The 7468-nt window shown below is 39.8% G+C and overlaps 1 protein-coding gene across 18 annotated transcripts in view; it reads left to right on the top strand.

Moving 5' to 3' along the window:
• The first annotated feature begins 492 nt into the window (after positions 1-492).
• The window catches only part of LRRFIP2 (LRR binding FLII interacting protein 2), a 173614-nt gene continuing 166638 nt past the window's right edge, over positions 493-7468 (top strand). For all 18 annotated transcript variants that reach the window (XM_032234651.1, XM_032234649.1, XM_032234647.1 and 15 more), the window contains exon 1: positions 493-828. The gene's annotated coding sequence lies outside the window, so the exon portion shown is untranslated. The remainder of the gene's footprint in view (positions 829-7468) is intronic.

The raw sequence follows: 7468 nt of genomic DNA, 5'->3' as shown, positions 1-7468 counted from the left end.
TAGGATTAATACTATATGTGACAATATGAAAAATCTCAGAATCTCCAATTTCATAATTCAGATTGAAGAGATTTTGTAATCTGTGTTTGAGATACTTTCCCTTAAAAATAATGGAATTTGGTGGATAAAAAATAACGAATTCTGTGGAAAATGTTGCTTTTTATGTTTTCCATACGAAATAATTTAGATGTTATTTTTGTAATCAGATTTTTATTTATTCAGATCTTCTTTGAACTATCTGTACGACTGTATATTTCCTTTCAATTGCGTAAATTACTGACGGTGTCACTATGGTCTGAAAGTGGCAAGAGAGATCTGACACGTAATGACAGCCGCAGGACACATATGACTTCCATAGGTTTTGCTGACCCAGCGAACGAGAGAAATTTAAGAGGCGCCGCCCGCAGGAACAATCCGTCCGAAGAAAGAAAGCTCGCCACTGGTTGTCAATCTTGCGCATGCGTTTTCCTTTTATGGGCCGCCTCCGTGAGAAGGCGCGCATGCGCGTCGCTGAAGGCTTTTTCGCTGCAGCTGCCGAATCTCGTTGGTGACATTAGGGGAACTCACTGGCACTCGCTCGTGGAAAGCGTGAGGTCGATTTGGGGCTGTTACATTTTGGGAAAAAAGATAGGATCCTGCGAGGGACAAACTCGTGAAGCCCGCTTCCTTTTCCCTTTCGAGAATCAGCTGAGTCCAAGAATAGCTCCCTCATCTTGCTGCACCGAGGACCCTTCGTGGCTTCGCCTAACCGGCTTGCTCTGAGTCCCTAGTCTTTTCGTTCGGACGAAGCTGATCTTGGGCAAGAAAACTCAGAGCCGCTGGAGCTGGGTGAGAACCGGAATTGGGTAGGGAAGCTGGCAGCCTCTTCTGCCAGAAAGGTGGGCGGGGACCCTTCACCTCTGGAGAGGAAGGTAGGCGGCGAAAGGGTTTCTAATGTCTCAGAACTAGTCGGAAGGGGTAGGCCTGAGTGCAGGAAGCTCTGGACCTATGTTGGACGTTTATGTGCCCGGACTTTTATCACGACACCATGAATATTATTGCTCATTTTGAGACATAACTGTTGTGGTAGTTGATGAGATTCAGCCATTTCGCACCGGTTCAGCAAACCGATACCTAACTTTTTATTGAGTTCTGAGAACCGGTTGGGGTAAAATTTCCAGTAAATCTCAAATTTTCATGTTAGCATATAAATAAACCACGGTTAACTATGGGAAAGTCAAGCTACACTCTCTGTCAGTAGAATGTTGCTGGGGTTCGAGGGTGTTTCACAGGCTTTTTTAGGAAGTATGGTTGGAGGGGGGAGTAGGAGAAAAAGTTGAAAACTAGCCTGCTTGAATTTTCTCTTGTTGGCAAAAGAACTGGGTCTTCTTCTGTTCTTTATAGCAAAAGATGAAAATTCAGGGAATTTACTGTACTGATATAGCTTAATAGTCAGATAGTTAAATTTAGAAAATTCTGTTAATGATTAATATTGTAATGAGTAAACAGCTTACATTCAGATCTCTTACAAATAATTGTAAGATCTTACAAATATTCTAAATAATGATGAATAATCCTTTAAAGAGTTTCATAGGGAAAAAATAGATTGCTGCCCAAATATGATCTAAATATGCTCTAGGCATGAATTTAGAAATAGTGTTTGTGGGCAGAAGGTTATGTTTCAATAATGGTTTTAGTGGTATTCCTTTCCATGCCTATTTCAAATTGAGAGCAGCATTTGCATTCTTAATCCTGTTAATTTAGTATGCTGAATCAAAATTAAGTTTATCTAAAATTCTCTTAAAACCAGTGTGGGAAATTAATTATGATTTCTTCAGGAATCAATTATGAGTTAAGCAAACTACTATAGTAGGGTTTTGATGCTCTTAAAATGGAGACAGAAAATATAGCATGAGTTATATGTAGGCAACCTCTGAAATTTTAAAACTACAGGCAGATGATATTGATAGTAAATTCTTAGCTAGTGTGGTAAAGGAAGTTAAGAGTTGTATATCAGCAATCTCTCAAATTTCCAGAGCTTCCTTATTTTTGCCATAAGTTTTTGTGGATGAGTACAGGTAATCCTCGGCTTAAAACAGTTTGTTTAGTCACTGTTCCAAGTACAACAGCATTGAAAAAAGTGACATGACCGTTTTCACAATTTGAGCATTGTGGCATTTCCATGGTCACATGATCGAAATTCAAATATTTGGCAACTGACTCATGTTTATGACAGTTTACAGATCCTGGGGTCGACCTTCAAAAGATCAACTTTTGCAACCTTCTGACAAGCAAAGTCAATGGGGAAGCCAGAGTCAGCTAATAACCATCTTATTAATTTAGTAACTACAGTGATTAACTTAAAAACTATGGCAGAAAAGATCATAAAATGGGACAAAACTCACTTAACAATGTCTCAGTTGTAGTCATAATATTTTGGGCTCAATTGTAGGCATAAGCCAAGGACTATTTATATCTGTAGTTACATGATTTGAGTTCAACAATGTATACAATATACAGTTATTCCAGAAATAAATGAAATGCGGATATTTATTTATTGAACAAAATTTATATGCTACCTCATCAAATAATGCTAATAAACTATAGTAATTATAAAACAACAGAAACATTTTTTAGCCATTTTTTCTCATCCTCTAGAACAGTGTCTCGAACTGGTGATTCATGGACCACTGGTGGTCCGTGAGAAAATTATGGTGGTCCTCAGAAAAATTATTGCATTTTTTATATTGCACTAAAACAGGGATCCTCAAAGTACGGACCCTTTGCCGGATATGTGTAATGAATGTTTGTGTTGCTGCACTGAATCTCTCCCTTCGAGGTCTTTTTGTGCAGGTCAGAGGGGAGCAGAAATTCCAACTCGGGGTCTGCTTCAGTGTCCTGGTGTAGGGCTTGGGCAAAGGCTGGAGGGAAGTACTGCTGGTAGAGAAGAGCCAGAGGGCCTTGTTCCAGTGGGACTGTACCATGGCCGGGAACTGGCTGACCATCTCAGCCTGCTGAGTCTCCAGGTGCCAGTACCTAGTCTTGCAGTCCTGCAGGTCTTCCCTCTGCTTGGAAAGCCTATGCTCATAGTCTTCAGTGAGGTGCTTCTGCTGAGTTCCTTCTCGGTCAGATACAATTTGAACTGAGTCAGCTGTTTTGCCAACTTTTTCTTGTGGTGGCTGCTTAGTTCCAACAATTGCTTCCCCTTGGGGCCCCAAGGAGCTTGGGCAGGGAGGCAAGGAGTGGCTGGGAGGGGATGGATGAGTAGAAGCTGGCAAGATATCCCTCGACATGAATGACATTGAGTTGGTCATGCCCACCCTGTCACACGACCACCTAACCACGCCCAACCACCCAGTCATTAAGCAGATCATTGAGGAAAAAGGAGAGCTCTAATTGCATATAAAGCTTGTTGCAGTGAGCGCAAGCTAAAGGTTCTGTGAGCTGCTTGTAGCAAAGTCCAACAGACCCACCAGGAAATGTGCTAACAATTATTGGCTGCAGCTTTGCTCTTGGATCCAGATAGCAGCTGACACAGGCAACATCAAGGGGATGTATGATGGCATCAAATAACTCTTAGGTCCAACACAGAAGAAATCTGCCCCTTTGAAGTCTGCTATAGGTGAGTTATCCAGGACTGAGCATAGTAGATGGCATGCTGGATGCAGCACTACTCTGAATTATACTCCAGAGAAAATGTGATAATGAAGAAGCATTAAATTGAGTGATTCCCTGTCTTGGAGGACCTTGACAGTGAACCAACTTTAGAAGAATTAAAGGCGGCCCTGGATTCTCTTGCCTCCCGGTAAGGCACCTGGGAAAGATAACATCCCTGCTGAAGTTCTGAATTGCTGTAAAGAGAACATCCCCACTGAACTGCATGAAATCTTCTATCTTTGTTGGAGGGAAGGTGGAGTATTGCAGGACATGAAGGATGCAAATATCGTCACACTGTATAAGAACAAAGGTTACAGAGATGATTGTAACAACTACTATGGCATCTCTCTTCTTAGTGTTGTAGGGAAGCTGTTTGCCTGTGTCGTACTGAAGAGGCTCCAGGAGCTTGCAGAGAGTCTATTCAGAATAACAGTGTGGATTCCGAGCCAACAAGTCCACTACTGATATGGTATTTTCTCTTAGACAGTTGCAGGAGAAATGCGGGGAACAAAGATAGCCACTTTTCATTAGTAGGAACGGCCTTTATAAAATTCTCCCCAAGATTGGATGTCCATCGCATCAGGTCCTGCTTACCTTAATTCTCTATAAATGGCAATTCTTACTGTTCAATGTTCATTACAATTCCCTTAATCTACTATATAGAATAACAAGCAGTGTACATCTCACTTTGTTCACCATCTTAGAAGTTTCATATATGTCCATGTTTCATATATTTTGACCCGTGCTTAATTATCCTATTGTCATATTCAATCAATTAGCAATTAAGTTTAATTATCATTTATAAAAGTGAATCACAAACCTCTGTTTTACAATCTCCCAATATCAATTTCATATTCCATATATTTTAACCTTTATTTAATTATCTTTTCATTATCATAATCAATAAGCAACTTAATTTTATTGTCATATTAGGAGTAAACCCTTATTGCAGCTTTGTATTTTCCCACATAACAATTTCTAGTTGTCTGATTTTTTCCTAGTAAGTCTTTTGTCCCCACTTCTCTATTTCTGCTTTCTCCCTTTTCTTTGTTTTGACACGTCCACCCTCTTCAATTTTCCCCAAACCATCATCAAGTAATCTTATATATTTCTCTTAGTTGGGGCGTAACCTCCTTCTTCAATTTGCTTATGCTATTGTCAACCTCCAAAACATCTTTTGTCTGCTTTTTATTTTCTTTTGTTAGGACCCATCCCTCATTTTCCTGTACCACTGCCAAACCCCATGGAGGTTTTTGTCTGCTTTTTATTTCCAACAGTTTCTACCTCTTCATTATCTCTCCCCTCCTTCTTCCTTCCCTTCTTCTTTAAATACCTGCTTCTCTGAATTCAGAATTCTATTTAGGCTTGATTATGCATATTTTTTATAATTTCACATAGTTCTTCAAATTCCCACCTTTCCATAATGTCTAGTTCCAAAGTTACAGTTAATTATACAGTTCTTATTTCAGAGTTCTGGTCCACCTTAAATTTATCTAATTCAGCTGCTGTGGAGAAGAGCGACAGGAGCCATCTTGGTCTTTTGTTTTTCCTTATTGTCCAGTTCTGAAATTACAGTTAGTTATACAGGTCTTATTTCAAAGATCTGGTCCACCTTAAATTTAGCTAATTCAACTAATATGAAAATGGAAGAGAAGCTGGAGCCATTCTTGATCTTTTGCAGAAAAAAAGAAAAAAAACCTTTCTATTTTCTCAGCTCTTGACCTTGTTATTATTTTTCCCCTTGCCACTCTCAACCTCTTGTTGGCCATAGTTGTTCAAAATATATCAATTGGAACACACTTGCATACAGCCAAACCCGGGTATGTTTCTTTCACCTTCTGCTTTTCCAACTTCTGATTTATTACTGTTGGTTAATTAAAACTTCCCACACAGGCAAGGTTAGGTTATCAGTTATCAATGAGAAAATAGTGCTTTTTTCTTGATCTTTCTCGGTTGTTGCATTCCACCTCTTATTAATTAGAGTTGCTTAAGATATATTAGTTGGAAGACATTCAGACAAAGTAATTCCTTTGGAGTGTTTGGTTTCAATTTCAAATCCAAATCAAATTTAGAATTTGTATTTGAGTGGGGTTTGTCACTTCTCTGCTTTTTCCCTTTCTGTCTGAAATGTTTCAAACAAATGTCTTTTTGGGAGGCTAGTGTTTCAACCCTCCATTTTCTTTTCTTTCCTTTTGCCAAAATCCAGATCTGCCTATTAATATTGTTTGTACTCTCAAGATTCTTTGCCTTTTCCAAGTTTTGATTTGTGACTGGGTTAAATGAATTTTCTTACCGGTCTTTCATCTCGACCTCACCCTCCTGTTCAGTTGCTTTGGCTGGAAGCCAGATTCTTGTGCAGCCATGTTGCCATGCTGCTGCCTCTACTCCGATTCAGAGGGCCAAATCTCCAACCTGCGAGGGACCTGTTGCCTCCCCCTGGGTCTGATGAGACGCTTCCCCTTCTTTGCCCCCCCTCCAGGGGGGTTCTGATCCAAAAAGGATCCCTGGAGTTGGTTTGTCAGACAGAGTTCATGTGAGGTTCTTCAGAGCTCACATCCCCCACGTCTTTCCAGCTGGAGAACTTCTTGAACCTAAACCAAGATATGGAAAAATGGAGAGGGAACATGAAATATACATGAGAAACTATTGAAATCTAAAGACAGAATCATGAGGTGGGGCAAAATAGCTGGGAATTGTGACCATCTCAGCCAAAATGATACTGGGGGAGGGGGGGGCGTTTAAAGCACTATGACTATATATGTATACTTTTTCTCTCTTTTTAAAAAAGGAGGAAGATATATGTTAAAATTAAATACGTACGTATATATTGAAAAGGAATTATAAATACCATCAATATAAAATGGATCTCACTCAGAAGCTGAAATTCACCAAGTAAATGAGATGAAGAGTGTGAAGTAGAGGGTAGAAGTAAGGGAAGAAGAGAGGAATAGAAGAGAGCGTGGGGGGACGAGGAGGAGAGAAAAAAGGAGTGGCAAGGGGAGAGAGGAAGAGGAAGTAGAGAAGAGAAGGGAAGAAATGAGGTAGGGAGGTGGAAAAGAGAGGGAGAAGAAAGTGACGGATAAGGTACAAATATGGTGTATGGAGAGCAGAAGAGACAATAATTGTTTTTGGGAGTTGATGACAAGGCAAACTGATATAAACATTTAATAATACAATATGATGTTGGCTATGTAATAGTATACATGTGGTTATATGTTATAAAAATGAAAAAATAAAAAACTTTATATATATATAGAAAGCATAGTCAGCAAAGTATATGCATTGGCCACCACAGGGTGTAGCGGGTGAAGCCGGCAAATTGGTCTGTCGTAAATCATGAATAAATCTCCAAGTCCCATTAGACTTAGGGATGGGGGAAATTGACATTGATCATATATAAAGAAAACATCAGGTCCTATCATGAGGAAATGAAGGGCACTGTTGTCTTTGATGGCTTAACATCAAATTCCTTTGACATTTGAAGTGGAGTGAAGCAGGGCTGCGTCCTTGCCTCAGCTCTATTCAGGAACTTTTTTGCTGTCATACTGAAACATGCTTTTGGAACTGCAACAGAGTGTATTTATCTCGGGACCAAATCAGACGGAAAACTCTTTAAACTCTCTAAACTCTAGATTGAGAGCAAAATTTAAAGTCCATCTGAAATGCTTACAGGATTCTCTCTTCTCTGACAATGCTGCTGTTACTGCTGAATCTGACGAAGACCTTCAACGACTTATGGACTGTTTTAGCAAGGCTTGCCAAGACTTTGGACTAACAATCAGCCTGAAAAAACACAAGTTATGGGTCAGGATGTGGATTCACTTCCCTATAT

This window comes from Thamnophis elegans, chromosome Z, assembly GCF_009769535.1.
Source record: "Thamnophis elegans isolate rThaEle1 chromosome Z, rThaEle1.pri, whole genome shotgun sequence".
Lineage (NCBI taxonomy): Eukaryota > Metazoa > Chordata > Lepidosauria > Squamata > Colubridae > Thamnophis > Thamnophis elegans.
The sequence above is the reverse complement of the archived record's forward strand: the minus strand, read 5'-3'. Positions and strand labels throughout refer to the sequence as shown.